Genomic DNA, 14879 nt, shown 5'->3' on the forward strand with positions numbered 1-14879 from the left:
GTATGCGTCTCTGATAAGTACCCTTCCTTCCCCTACCTTCCTCCTGTTATCAGACAAGAAAATAAGAATATAGCCCATATACAGATTTCCCCCATTAACAGTTTTATACTAAAAGGGAATAGTTTTACTAGCTAAAAGATGAATTCATTTAGTATACCTAATTTTTCAAGGACGTTGGATAAACAGGACTTTAATACCAAATTTTTATTCTTTTCTTTAGAAATGTTATGTAATTTATTTGATCTTATTTCTGATAGTTTTAATTCAGACTGGCTCCAATGGAGGACTCTGCCTTAAAACTTTTTAGATTGCTTATTTCCATATAGCAAAGCCTTTTCTGGGATTTAGAGAACACTCTTATCCCTCCGGCTATGAGTTCTCTGACATATGGCTTAGGGTACTCTGACCAGTTCTTTTGGTTTTGCTTCAGTTTTTAGCTTGCAATGTTTAGTTCATGAATTGGAAATGTGTGGTTCGTTCTATGGAATATTACCCGTGCAACTTTTAAAAGCTGTTCCCCAGCATGCCTCCTTGGCTTTAGCCAGAGGCCAGATTTGTTCCAGTGCCCCCAGGCTGAGCCTGCTCCTTCAGGGTTTGGCCTCAGTTGCCCTCCTTTATGATAGTTTCCTTGACTACTTCAGCTTTCTTGGGTTTCCAATCCCCTCTCCATTCCTGCTATTGTACACTCTATCCCTTAATTATATGCTAATCTGTATTGTTTATACTTCTTTTGCATTTGGACAATATGGTGCAGTAGAATGGACTGGAGCTTTGAGGTCAGAGTAATCTGAATTCCTGCCTTTTTCTTCTTTTTTTTTTTAAAGGTCATAATAAGGAGCGTAGGCAGTTCTTCATGTGATGCCTGACAAACCAAGCGGGGTCTCAGGAGATGTCTAGAGTAAGAAGTTTGGCAGCCTCTCTTGAGAGCGAGCATCTACTTAGTTCATGTATTTCCTATGCTTCCACATAGGTAGTTAATACTTCTTCCTTTACTAATGCTTTACTATATTTTTGACCTTGTCTTCAATAACTTAGAATATTTTTGGAGAGAAGTGGACATTTTCCCAAAAAACCTTATTCACTGGTCACTCACAGCAGCTGTGTCCCTCAGGAAGTATTGACCCTGCTTTTGGTTTTTCAATGACTGTTTATTATTCCTTCTCAGCGTTGAAAAAATTGCAAGGTTGGATTTTTTTGAAATGTTAACAAGATCAAAAAGCAAAGATATAAAGCCAAGTGGGAAAAATAGTCTTTTTACAAAATGATAGAAAGCAGAACATGCTCGAGTGCTGTAGAAAATGAAAGGTATTGCAAAAATAAACTTTGACCAGGAAATGAAGGCTGCTGGTTTTCATGTTATTCTGAAGTGTGAGACATTTGAGCCAGAGTTTTTCATGTTGTCTGATTTTTAAAGGATTTTGATACAAATTCGCATTTAAATTTAGCTTTGTTAATGGGGGTTTATAAGTTGAATTGTTTTCCTATGAGAGCAGAATCATTTAGTTATTTTCATGTTTATAATATAATAACCATGGGTGTTAGCTGTGAAGTGGTTTGTAAGAAGCCCTCTTTGATTCTCCAGCCATGAGGGAAGACACAGTTGCAACCAATTCCTGGATTTTCCTTAGTTTTCACCTGAGAAGTAGTGATAAAGATGTGGTGGCTTGAGAGTACCAAAAATTGACATGAGGGCATTGAATTCTCAGTGAAAAAATCTATCCTGTTTCCTTTTTGTTTTGTTTTTATGGTTGGTATTTTGTTCTTGGGTTTTTTGTTTTGACATTTTTGGTGGGGTAAGTTCCAGATCTCATGACTTAACTTGGGCTGTAGCCAGAGGACCCTCAGCTTTTTGTGGCCTGAGTCATTTCCTAGTAAGGCCTGGTTTGTTGGCTTCTCGCAAGGCATTGGGCCGGGAACTTCCCGTCTAGGGTGGGGGACCTGTGGTGGGGTGCAGTGTCTGCAGCTGGGCAGAAGTCTAGCTTGTCGGGAAGGAAAGGTGCAGGTCTTCAGGGCTAATTGCCTGGCAGAGGGTGGTCTGGTTTGGGGGCATTGGAGTAGCCTGGCACGGGCACCGTTGTCCCCTGACCTGAGGGTTCAGGATTGACCTCCAGCCTCCAGGGAGGATTGCCCAGTGCGAAGGCGGGGCCTCAACCCCTAGGGATCAGCCCCAGGGTCTAGCAGGCTATCAAGAGTGGGTCCCAGGAGTGTTTATCCGAACCAGCCTACAGGGTGGGTTATGCCTTTGGAATGCAGGAGAAAGCTGAGTCATTAGGTACAAGGTCAGGGCTCTTGAAGCAGCAAGAACAACTTGGAACTGTCTCCCTGCTAGGTCAGAGCTGTTTAAATCTCTGTCCTAGAAATTCCCGCTGGGTTGAATCAGCAAAGGAAGGAGGTGGTGGTGGTGTGAGAGGGTGGCCGGGGTTAAGAGGCTTCAGCTGTCGAGGAAGGAGGGTTGTGGAAACTAGAAATAATAGGTCAGGCCTGGAATCTCAGACTGCCTGGACCTCAGTGGAGAGGGTTCAGTGTTCTGGTAGGCCTTTTTAGCCTCTGTGTAAATGAATAGGTCTTAGAGTTTAAGTGGCATATTCAATAACGAGCTTGAAGCAAAACGGGCTTGAAACTAAGCGGTGAATTACTTTCTTGAACCTGGCCATAAATTTTGTTTTTAACTCAATAAGGACAAAGAATTGTTTGAACTAAGTGTGAATCATAACCTTATATTACAGAATTTCCAAATTTCATTCAAGTACTCTATTTACTAAACACCAAATCAGTACCTTTGAATGATATTTACCAAGAAATAAATTTGAAGTCCCCATTCACCAGTTCTGAGTAGGTAAATGATTAAAGATATTTGAGGTTGGGTGGCCCCCCCAGCTTTGGTGGTTCAGACAGGCACATGCAGCAGTGCAGAATTTATTCCTATTCCTTGGTCTTTGAGTCCCTTACAGATTATAGAAATGCTTAGGGTTGGGTCTGGAACTCCCTATCCAGGGGTGGGTATGGGGGAGTGTATGTGGCAAGGGCAGGCATTTGTGTAATCTGTAAAAGGAGTTTCAGGTGTGTTTTCAAACACACTCATTTAGATGTCTCCTTGCCTTAGGTCATCTGACCCTGGGGATTCTGAGCAGCTCTGCAAAGGGTGAGTAGGCTTCATCTGCCAGGTGGGGGTGGGGGAGTGGGGGTTAATGGGTCACACAAACGTGTAGCCCCTCTGCTCAGGAGTTTATAATCTAGTGAGGAGATTTACTCACTAATAAATACCATAAAGTAGGCGATTAGTGGTGAGTGTGGGCTGACTATGGGAGGAGCCGCTGGCAGGCTCCAGGTTAGAAATGCAGTGTTGAGGGTTGAGGGGCTGCTTTTGAAAGCCTATCGGGGTATTAGGTGATATGCCATGTGGAGGTGGTGCCCATCCCTGTTTCAGAGAATGCTTTGGTCTTTGGGGCTGAGGCTGACCATGTGGGCCCCTTTCCTCCTGGGGAAAGCAAAATTACGTTTTTTAGTGCTACAGGGTCATGTTTGAGAGCCACTGATTGTGCTGTTTTGAATTGTGTTGGTGTCCTTCGGCACTGTTGGGGAGTACAAAGCTATTTAAATTATGAGGGTCTATAATCTACTGTTTTTGATTTTGTAAGTTGTTTCCTGACAGTCATAACTTTTCTCAGAGCTGTCATTGTGCCCTGATTTAGCAGTTGCTCTCCACCCACTTAATGGTGGTGGGGGAAACCAAATAGTCCTTCCTGTTAGAATTGTATCTAAAAGAAGAGTAAATGGCTCTAAATGAGGCTCTGGGAGAGAGGTGCTTGATAGAGAAGTGGGGAGGTTGGAAATCCTCTTGGGAATGGTGTTTGAAGTAAGATGCAGATTTTGGCAGCTCAAAAGACTATTTGCTTTTTTTGCTCCAAGCTTTTTTCTGGATGGTTCAAGTTGCTAGTTTATAACTTTTGTCTTTCATAGGTTTCCCCCTTTTCTCTCACTAGCATATAAAGAATTCTTTTCTCCCACTCTTGCTTGAATCAATTTTGTTATGCAAAGGCAAGAATGAAAGTTTATCCAGGAAAAATGAGACAAGGGTGACTGAAGGACTTGGTTTGTGGATAACTATTCTCAGAACCTAAGCTATAGTGAGCCCTATGGAAGACATGGAAAGTATGAATGGACCCTGCCTTCAAGAAGCTTAACACTTAGTTGGGGGAGAGAACTAACAGACCTGAAAATCGAAATTGAAAGTAGGGAGTTTTGCATTGGGTGCAAGTTCAGAGAAGAGTGACATGTGTGAGGAACTTTGAGCTGGGAGTGCTGGAATCAGAGTGGTGTTAGAGGAAGTAAGTGGCCATGCAGTGAAAAACAGAGACCTGGTCAGAGGACTGAGGAGGAGGGTGGGTTGATCAAACCCCATTTAAGGAAGTGGCAGAGGTTACAGAGAGATTTTTGCAGGATGTCTGATGAATCCATTTCAAAGGAAGACTCGATGAGGGTTTTGTTCACAGACTGCTGTGTCTATGTGGTTGATTAAAAGCAGAATCTTGAGCTCTACTCCAGACATTATGATTCTCTGTGGTTTGGAGTGGTGCCCAAAAATGGCCCTGGTCATTCTGGTACAGTTGGCCGGCAGGACATGCTTTGGAAAATACTGGAGAAGGATAGAGGAGAGGGGTAAGGCAAGGTTGGATTAATTTCCATGAGAAAGGGAGACATTGGGAAGGAGACATCTAAGCTGGACAGCCTAATTTTGGTCACTGTGTTACAGAAGGACAGGTAGAAAGCTGGTAGCCCTAAGAATTAAAAGAAGAGGGAGCGAGAACAGAATTTTCTCCTTGGCTAAAGCCCGTGTTCCTGCAATCTGGACCCTTAACCCAGGTACCTTCTTATCTGGTCACTGTTGCCTCTGAGAACATCATGATGCTAATGATTTCAAGTTGGGTGCAGGCTGCCTGGGAGCCTTGGTTTCATACCAAGGAAGGCTCTGTAATTTGAGCACTGTAACTCCAGGCAGATAAGCCTGTAAGGAGTGTGTATGCTTTCCCAGACTTGTTGAGCAAGAAAGTAGGGATCATCTGTTAAAACAAAAGGGAAGGAAGGAAGGAAAAAAAAATGTGGTTGGTTCCATAATTGTTCATATATGAAAACCATCATATTATAAACACTTCTCAAATAATAAACTTAGGAATAATGATTTAGGAATGAGCATGGAATTGCTACCTTTACCCCCCCCCCCCCCCCCCCAAAGCAGCCAAACACCTGTTGACGGTTGCCATCCAGGGTTTTCTTAGGGAATGGTCCATTCTGGCCCTACTCCTGTCTTTTCGCTCAGGGAGTACCTCCAGGCCATACCTTGCACCCACCCCAGTGACCATCATCTGCAAGTGAGTCACTTCAGCTTCCTCCAGCTCTTACCTCTTGTCCATTTGTGTTTCTCCTCTCACCCCACCCCCATTTTTTTTTTTTTTAAGCATAATTATTTCCCACCCCATGCCCTAAATGGAAAAAGAACAACCTGCTGATCTCGTAGTTCAGTCCTCATGGTTCTCAACCCTGGGCTACACATTAGAATCAGGGGATCAACTTTAAAAAGAACCAGGGTTTGGTTTTAATTGTTATGGGCATCAGAATATGTTGAAGCGCCCCAGGAGATTGTGATGGGCAGTTAGTTATAGTTAACAGGCTAACAGTGATTAGCAGTTCACCTATCTCAAGGACAAAGGAAGCCACAAGATTTAGAGTGGAAATAAGGGCCTTTTTAATAGTGCTTTTTGCCATGAATGCATGCTGAAACCCCACCAAGTTCTCTTTATCTTCCTCCTCTATTTAAGTTGCTTTTGGTTAAGCACCAGCATTTGAAAATGAAAGAAAACAAAAACAAGAGCTTCATTTTATTTGCTTTAGGGCTTCTGGGGTGTTGTTTGCCAGCCTGTTGTTGCTGTTGAACATGGCTTGAGCCATGCCATGAAGTCGCTGATAAGGCGGGTGGAGGGCTTCTCTGCCTGGGTGGCCTTTGGCATGTCGTTTAACCTCCCTGGGCTTCTCTTTCTACTCGAGTGGTATCCAGTGCTGCAGAGTCCTATATGGCTGGAGGGTTTGAACTGTCACATGGAGTCCACTTTGAGATGGTTTGATCCGTGAACACACACTGAAGTCCTTCTTTTGTGGTCTGAGGAGGACTGACACCAGATTTTTGGTGGTACTTGAGAGAAAAACAATTTTGTTAATACTTCTATTTGGGTAAACAACTTTGAAGTCTCTCTGTTGATCCTTGAAAGAAAGTGATGACCAGAATGCAAGCCCTGGTAATTCTCCTCAAAAGATTTTAAGGGTTTTTTAGGAGTCAATTGGAAATTAGACCTGAAAATAAAAAGCAAGTGTTTGGCAGTTAAAGATTATCACTCAGCTAGTCTCTAAACTCCACTGTTTTAAAAATTACTGCTATAAGTATTTTGTTATCACTTTGCATTTTGCATGAGAATATCTTGTGGCATAATGCTTGTTTTCCAAAACTTTCTTGGGCTCATATTTTGGGTTGTGCATCGGAAAACCCTTTGAATGGAGGGATGCTGAAACACGACTTGTTTTGCTAACTTAGGTTAGCAAATTGACTGAAGGAATGAAAAATTGAAACCTGAAGCATAGTTTATGTTTTGAGTCCGATAGGTGGTGCAGCTGTAGTTATAAGTAACTTCTCAAATACTACTCAGAGTTCCTCTGGTCTTGTTGACCTCCTTTTTTCCTTTCTGTAATTACTGGATATGGCTCTTAAAACCCATGTAGGACCAAATACAGAATCTAAACTCTGTGATCTCATCACCACAAAAACAGACTATAGGGACAGGCTTACTTCTTGCAAGAAGCTGGCTCCCCTTGGGACCTCTGTAACTGTAATTTACAGTGGTGGCTTTGTAGTCTTAGACTCAGAAAGCAGCTCTAGATGGAGAAGGAGTTATAGACAAGCTATGTGTGTATGTAGCAACTTGAAAGGTCCAGGTTTGTCTGTGTGGTCTGGGCAGAGGGTCTTCTGTCCATCTGACAGCAGGTGTGTTGTGGGCTGTGATGGATATTCCTTCATACTTGTCTGTTGGTTGTGGTTGGGACAAATGAGAGGCCTGCCTTCTCTGCTGAGAGGTGTTTTACAAAAGAAGAATTGGCTGAAGTACTTGCAGCAGCTGGGAGATGGATTCCCTTCCTGGCTGCCAGAACCTTCTATAAAAGAGGCAGGTGATCCCTTTTATTAGCGAATAATAGGACGATTCAGATGTTTGAGCTAATGTTCACCAGGTGGTGCTGTCCTGCAGTCAATGCTTAAATACTTTGCCTGCCCATGAGGTCAGAAACCTGGTGAAGTGGAAACCTGGAGTGCTCGGAATCCTTGGCAGCATTTGTGAGCTGTGGCTGGACATAAGTCCTTTTTGAGGGAACGTTAAACGTCTGATATGGGGCAACCACCTGGTCCATTTAGGTCTCTTCTCCAAATTCTCCAGAGCTCAACTGCCTTCATCCTGGTGGAGAACAGGGCAGCTCTTCATTAAACAGACTCAGAGGGGAGAAAGGGCCTCCACCCAGCCTCTGCATTTACCGACTTATTAGTACCCCATGTCCTGCTAACATGGTTTTTGTTGGCTCCAATGTGACTATATGTGATTTAGCCCTTTTGGGCAATGATGCTTCACAGCATTGCTGTGAGAGGATTAACTTGGGCAATAGCCTGGGATTTGGTGTCTTTGAGCATGGAAAGCACTCTTAGAAAAGAAACATTTTCCAGGGCAGGTGTAGTGGTAGGTTCAGAGATGTTTTCTTAACAGTCATGGGAAGCCTCTTGTTGGAATTCTTTTATCAACAAACGTGTGTTGAACATCTGCCTCTACTTGTGAGGTAAGCTGGAGGATGGTGGTGGGGGATACCAGGTGAAACAAGCCCTTGAAAGACTTCGGTAGGGGGAGGACGTCATGGCAGTACAAAGACAAGGAAGGCTAAAATCTAAACCTCCGCAAGGTGTTCTGAGTGCAGAGCAAGGACTAGTGAAATTCCAAGGGTGTGGGACAGGGCATGCAGGTAATATTTGACTGTGCCTGGAGGATGACTAATTTCCAGACTGGGAGAGAGGTAGGGGTGAGGGAACAGGGAGAGAGAGCAAAGGTGTGAAATTAGTTGGTGGAAATACTGAGTAGTGGGGAGAGAGCTGGGGGTGGGGGTGGAACTTGTAAGGAGTGAAGCAGGAAAGGAGAGGGAAGGGGAAGGAGAAACTCCAGAAAATGAAAATACCCTAAAGGTTTTGGAGGGGCTCTTGCCTATTATTTTAAACCTTTAAAATCCTTTTATTGTGTATTGGGTTGCAAGTCCATTAGCATCACTTAAGAGAAAACCTGAGATAGTATAAGTAAACTTGGCCCTTCAGTACAGTACCTTGCTCAAGACAAGGGGCTGTCAGTAAATGTCCCTTGTCATCTTGAACGGAGGGTGTTGAAGTCACCCAGCTTTTTCACAGTTAAGGGTATGTATATGTAGATGTCTCTTTCTTCTCCGTTGTTGCCTTTTTGGGATTTTCAGGGAGGCTACAGCTGGTTTTATACACTGTTTCTTGATTGTCGTAGGGTGAAAGTGCTGACAGGTTTTCTTTTCTCCAGTTTTCTTTCCAGCTTTCTGTGGTCGACTTGTCCAGAGGAACTTGTGTGGTGCCCAAGTGAGACAGCTTCTCTCTGTTGCTAGCCTGTGGACTCTGGGGTGAGTGAGGTGAGCCAGACCCAGGAGAGGAGCTAACACAGGATCCACGCTCTGACAGACCGAGTTCCCCAAGGTACACAATTTTCTGAAAATTTTGAGATCTTTGAATGTAAGGTAATTGTTTTCAAAGAAATTTAAGACTTTTTTTTTAAAAAATAAAAAACACTGCCTTAGTTACCTGTGTTAAAGCACTTATATTTATTGTCATTAATACCACAGGCATTTAAATTTCTGATTTTACATTTGTGCTCATTTCAGGGTGTTTTTGTTAGTTTGTTTACCTCCTTTATGGTGTTTAGCAGAGTACTTTTCCACTGAACTTACTTTATAGTTTGCATTTATAGAAGTATAATTGATAAAAATTTTTTAGAAATCCAGCCTTTTGCATAAAGTCAGGCTGACTAATCTTTTTATCATTGTCATTTCCCTGTCCCCACTTCACCAATCACCAGGAAAAACTTTGTGAAGTTTAATTTTAAACTTCCCTCTAGATATCGGGAGATAAATAAGGGACCGTTTGCAGCCTGCTTTACCCTGACACCTTTTGTAGGTTGGTTTATTGGGGTTATGATAGTTAAAGCTGCCTGAGGTTCTGTCTTCCACCTATTCTATAGGGTGTCCTGTTAAATTGTTCTGAGTTGTGCCCTTCTCCTCTTCCTCCGTCAATGTTTCAAGAATTTTCTGGTTGTGTGGCTTGAGGAACTTTAGGAAAGTTAATAAACATCTATGCTGAGGTTTTCCTTTTCTGTAGTCTTACCTGTAAATTGTAAAACAAAAATATATACTTCAAGGGGTTTGTGGAGGCTGGAGGCTCATAATGGGTAAGGTTTTTGTTCTATTTGTCTTTTTTTTTTTTGCATTCTCTGTCCTTAGTGTATTGCAGGTAGTCGGACTCAGAAATTCCCTTCTTTCCTTTAAGATGAGGGTCTCAGTTGTCTAAGAAGCACGCTTCCAATCTGACCTGTTGTGTGCACAGCTTGGAGGACTGTTATTTATGGTCATCTGCTCACAGTTGAGGCAGCAGAGCAGGTATCCCCAGTAGTTCCCAGACGAAATAGTTGACGGCGCTGAAGACTCTGCCCTGGATCCCTTCTCTATGGGTGTTAGAAGTGTTTTTCTATAGAAGATGGGGTCAAGGTTAAAGCTGCCTTAGAACCTCTGAGTCCTTGAAATGTGACTTGCTGGCATACTCTGCCGTCTGTCCTGTGTGATTTGCCAGCAGGATCTCATTCTGCGCTCACTCCTCCTACCACCCTGTGCTCGTCCTGGAGGAACAAAGTGGCCACATCAACTTCCCCCCACCCCCAAACTTTGGGGGATCTAGCAAAAAGGTTGAGCTTTTCAACAAGGGCATGGGTGGTGGGGGGTGCATATTAGAATCTCCTTTGAAGCTTTAAGAAATTAGGCACTGGACTCACTCCACATGTGCTACATACTCTAATTTTGGAGAGTGGGTGTTTGAGTCCCTCCTATATATATTTTTTTCAAAGGTGATCGTGTGTATACTTGGTTAAAACTGGTAGCCACATAGGACCTGAAGAGAAGAGGATATCACCTGCTTAGATCTAATAATGCTTTGTAAGGATGATCAGTGTTTTTAGGAGAACACTTCAGAATTCTCAAATACTCAAATCCTTTGCTATATGTGGGTGATTATTCTAGTTGTTAATGTTTGAGATGGTTAACTTTTTGAAAAAATATTTGTGTGAGGGGTAGACTAAAAACAAAAAACTCTTTATTACCCTCAGCAGATGTTTGGGGGAATATTTTTGAACTCTACTAACTAGTTTAACCAGTTTATACTGCCAAGCCAAGCATTCCCTTGTTGTGCCATAATATATACTGTAGAATCATGTCATAACTTTTAACTTGAAGTTGTCTGGGACAACATTTTCTATGGTTGTAAGTCTGCAAAGAAAGATACGTGACACTGAAGAACAATTTACTAAATTAAATGAGCACTTAGGCTTATTTAGAAATTTAGGTGGGAATCTGCTTAAATGGAATTTTAGAAAAGTATGTAAAGTTTTGCATATTGAAACTGAAGCCTTTAGACCTGTGGTAACACATTTCTCAAAGTAACAATGAAATAGCAATTTAAGTGTATTGCCGTTAGGATTTTTTAGACAGGAAATTTATTTAGTAAGTTATGCATTTCCTATTCCTTCAATTTCTGTGGCAGAAAATTAGTTAATTTTTCTTTTGTCCCTCCTTGGGACCAACTTCAGGAAGCAGATGGGAGCTTATAGCAAAGATTGTGTTAAATGGGTTTTGTGGTTTTTTATTACCTCTCTCTCTTTCCACATCCCCTTTCTATTGAAGAAAACCTTGCAACGCACCGTTGTTTGGGGTTTTATGACTTGGATGAGTTTTGATGGAGAATGGAGAGTTTCTGTTTTGAAAGAAAAGAATTTGTAAGTTTGGGAGTGAACTCAGAGATGACCTGTCATCTGACTTCCATCACCTTAACTCGCAGAAACTGCTCTAGCCTGGGTCACGATTGGCCTGATAGTTGAGTCTTGTGTCCGTTTTTAGTCCTGAATGTACGTGACCTTTCAGTAGCACTTGATACTGCATATTTGAAACTTCCCCCTCCCAGTTCCTTTGTATCATTCTTGGCTGCTTTTCCCTCTTTCGTCTCTTCTTAGTCTGCCTGTGTCTGCCGCTTACCTGTTGATGTTTCCCCGGGTTTCATCCTTGGTAGTTTTCTCTGTCTGCTCAGCCTTTCTGGGGGCCCCAAATGCTTCAGTGTCTTCGGCCACCACCCACACATTATTGACCCCCCAAGTTTCTCTTGAGTTCAATTCATTTCAAACAATCTTTTAGACATTTCTACTTGGATGATTCTCAGGCACTTTTAAAAAAATTGTTTTTGTGGCTATATACATATATATACACACACCATGAAATTGCCATTGTAACCGTTTTAAGTGTACAATTCAGTGACATTAATTACATTTACAATGTTATCAACATCCTCATCTATTACCAAAACCTTTCATCATCAGAAACAGAAACTCGGTACTCATTAAGCAAAAACTCGGTGTTCCCCTTCCTTCCAGCCTCTGGTAAATTCTAATCTCCTTTCTGTTTTTATGGACTTGTTTATTCTAGATAGTTCATTTAAGTGGCATCATACAGTATTTGTCCTTTTTGTGTTTGGCTTATTTTACTTAGAATAATGTTTTCAAGATTTATCCATGTCATAGCATGTCTCAGACCTTCCTTTTATGGCTGAATGATACTCCATTGTGTATATACCATGTTTTGTTTATCCATTTATCTGTTGATGAACACATTGTTTCCATATTTTGGCTATTGTGAATAAGGCTTCTGTGAACACTGGTATACAAGTGTGTGTCTGAATCATGCTTTCAGTTCTTTTTGTTACATATTCTAGGAGTGGAATTGTCAGGACATATAGTCACAGGTGCTTTTAACTCAATAATCCAACTAAGCTAATTTCCCCCTAATTGTTGCCTGTTCTCTACTCCTCCCCAACAAGCCCCTCATCTCCATGCTGCCTTTCTCATTTTGGGAAATGGTTCTGTAATCTACCCTACTACTTTACTCAAGCCAGAAATTTGCGTCTTCCCTTGAATTTCTCCCTCAGTCAGTGTGATATTTTAATTAGCCATTAAGTCCTGTTATTTTAATATCCAAAGTTAAAAAGGAAAAGGCAAATTTAAAAGCCATTCCACTAACATTTAATTACTGTGGGATTTAAAATGTGTAGTTGTGTCTGTATGCAGTTTTAAGAATATGTGACAGTTACAAGTGTTTATAAAATGCGCATTTCAGGCTCGCCACAGTCTTAGGCACTTGTCATATGTCTCTAATTTTCACAACTATTCTGAGTTACATTATCTCTGTTATAATGAGGAATCAAGGGTTCAGAGAGACTAAGTACATGCCCAGGTCACAGGCAGGGAAAGAACTCTGGATTTGGGATTTGGGGATTGAAGCCTTTGGGTTGCTCTCTCTGACTCGAAAGCTGTCGCTCTTTATGCTGCTCTGCCTTGCCCTGTTCCTGTGGTGCCCCAGTGCTGGTTTAGTCTTTTGTCATGTAGATTGACTTTGTTGAAGGAAGAAACTGGGTCTTACTCATACTTGTCTCTCTCAGTATTATTTTTACTTACTTAATAGGCACTAAAGACATGGTTCTTGATGGAAAAACCCTGGTCGATGCCTTCTGTGGTTCCATCGAGTTTCCAGGTCTGGCTGTTCTTTAGCTGAGCATTAGCTGTGTGGCCGGATATAAGGACGATGGGGTCTGGCCACTTACCCTCACGGGGGTTTTTATGAGAATCAGATGGGATAGCATGAAGGAAAGTGCTTTAAAATTCAGGGGCATTTTTGAGAAATTCTGTTTGATTATAGAAGTTGATAATTGGCTCGGATGCGCCTTGTTTTGTTTAATGACTGTGAAAATCTAAGTCTTCTGGATTTCTGTTTTTCATTCTGATAGAATCCTTCACTTACAGATAAAAAATAAAGGCATAAAAAGCTCTTTCAAGTAAAGATCTTGTTAACAAGAACAGTATATGTAGATCTAATTTTTGTTATTAGTTCTGAGTATAACTATTTTAGAACAGATGTGGATGTGATCTGCATAATGAGATAATACATATTAAAGTGTAAGTATGTGAATTAAAGCAGAGTTTACTGATTTTGTGTTGAAGTTTTGTTTATTCTGTTAAATTGATCTTGGGAGAGGATGGATTTGGACATGTTTTGTTCTGTACTAAAATGAACCCCAAATCATGACACATAGTTCTGTATCTTGTTTCTTTATAGTTCTCTCCTTAGCCCTTGCGTTCTAAGGAAGAAATGCTCATTTTTTTCCCCTTCATAGTTCTCCCTTTTTCATTCTATTTTGGTAACAAAGTTTGTCTAAGGAGAAGTTCTTTTAAAATGAACATATAAAACGAATTTATTATTGTGGAATTTAGAAATTGTTTAACCTTTCTCAGTCCAGGTTTTCTAAAGCTATAAATTTTAGGGAAATGCCACATTACAGCATTGTTTTGAAATCGGCAGAGATAATGTCCCTAAAGCATAGTAGGCCCTATGTGTAAGGGGTAGCTGTTACTGTTTAGACTTAGTTATTGAAGGCCTATACCCAAATTTAAAAAGGGTTAAGATGGCCCATGATGAAAAGCTTTAGGAAGAATTTGTGTCAGTGAAATGGGAGGAGACCTAGGGCAGTGATTCTCAAAGTGTGTGCCCTGTTCCAGGACAGCAGCATTGCCTGGGAGTTGTTAGAAATGAAAAATTTCAGGCCCACTCCAGACCTACTGAACCAGAAACTCTTGGGGGCAGGGTGAGCAACCTGTCTTAACATGCATTCCAGGTGATTCTGATGCACTTTGATCTGTGAACTCACAACTTCTCTAATTAGAAAAGGGAGAGAGCGGGAGAAGCCGGGCTGGGAGGGATAATGGAGGGAAACTGAGGCTCTCCCTGGAAAGGTAGGGTGAGGAGAGGAGGTGGAGTCCGTAAGGCTCAGCAATTGTTTGGCTCTTTTTCAGACAAGGGTGGGTGGAGGCCACGAGGATGTAGTGGCTTAGAGTCTGGTGGACCAGGAGGTGGTGATACTTATCAGCAGAAAACACAGGCTGGGGAGTGGGTTTTGGAGGTGGGGCAAGGAGAAGATGAGTTTAATTTTTGCACATGTTGAGTTTTTGTTGCCAGGACTGATGTCAGGAAGTTGGAAATAAACCACTGTAACTGTTGCACAGTTTGTAAAGCAAGGGAGAGAGGTTCGTGAGTCACCTGCATAGAAGTGACAGTTGAAGTGGGTACTCAAATTATTTTTCCAAGAAAGATGGTGCAGAGAAAAGAGAGCAAAGGATATATTGGCATGGGATTGGATGTTTGAGACGGCAGTGTCTAGTTTCTCTTACAGAAAGTTAAGTATGATTATTTAGAATTATGTGGCGATATAGTTTTAAGTAAAACCAAATTATCAGAATGATTTTGGAGTTTTCCTGTAATGCTATGGGAATTACTGTGTAATTGCTGTGTAACAGAAGCTTGTTCTTGTAGGTAATCTATCTTGGAATCCCAAGGCTTAGAGTGCCAAGGCATGGTCCAGAAGGTGTCTTTCATTAAAGGGAGGGAGTGGGGGTGGTAAGAACCAAGGTGTGAGCTGGGACAAGCTG

At 41.7% G+C, this 14879-nt stretch overlaps 1 protein-coding gene across 10 annotated transcripts in view; it reads left to right on the forward strand.

The window, feature by feature from the left end:
- Positions 1–14879, forward strand: part of TANC1 (tetratricopeptide repeat, ankyrin repeat and coiled-coil containing 1) — a 250240-nt gene that overhangs the window by 67410 nt on the left and 167951 nt on the right. For 9 of the 10 annotated variants that reach the window (XM_037848509.1, XM_037848511.1, XM_037848508.1 and 6 more), the window contains one exon: positions 8619–8788. The gene's annotated coding sequence lies outside the window, so the exon portion shown is untranslated. Of the gene's footprint in view, positions 1–3103; positions 3143–8618; positions 8789–14879 lie in introns of all 10 variants that reach the window. The other variant, XM_037848510.1, reaches the window with a different exon arrangement.

Source organism: Choloepus didactylus, chromosome 9 (genome assembly GCF_015220235.1).
Source record: "Choloepus didactylus isolate mChoDid1 chromosome 9, mChoDid1.pri, whole genome shotgun sequence".
Lineage (NCBI taxonomy): Eukaryota > Metazoa > Chordata > Mammalia > Pilosa > Megalonychidae > Choloepus > Choloepus didactylus.